Below are 210 nucleotides of genomic sequence, written 5' to 3' on the forward strand. Positions count from 1 at the left end.
CGCCCACATACACACTCACATATATAGAAGTATTTTGCTCAAGAACACAACGCATTCACCGGTCCAGGAATCGAATCCAGAATCTTACGATCTTAAGTACAACATCTAAATCGCTAAACCACGTCATTCCACACACACACACACGTACACGCACACGTACACGCACACGTACACGCACACACAGATGTGTGTGTGTGTGTGTGTGTGTGT

Source organism: Octopus bimaculoides, chromosome 3 (genome assembly GCF_001194135.2).
Source record: "Octopus bimaculoides isolate UCB-OBI-ISO-001 chromosome 3, ASM119413v2, whole genome shotgun sequence".
In the NCBI taxonomy this organism is placed as follows: Eukaryota; Metazoa; Mollusca; class Cephalopoda; order Octopoda; family Octopodidae; genus Octopus; species Octopus bimaculoides.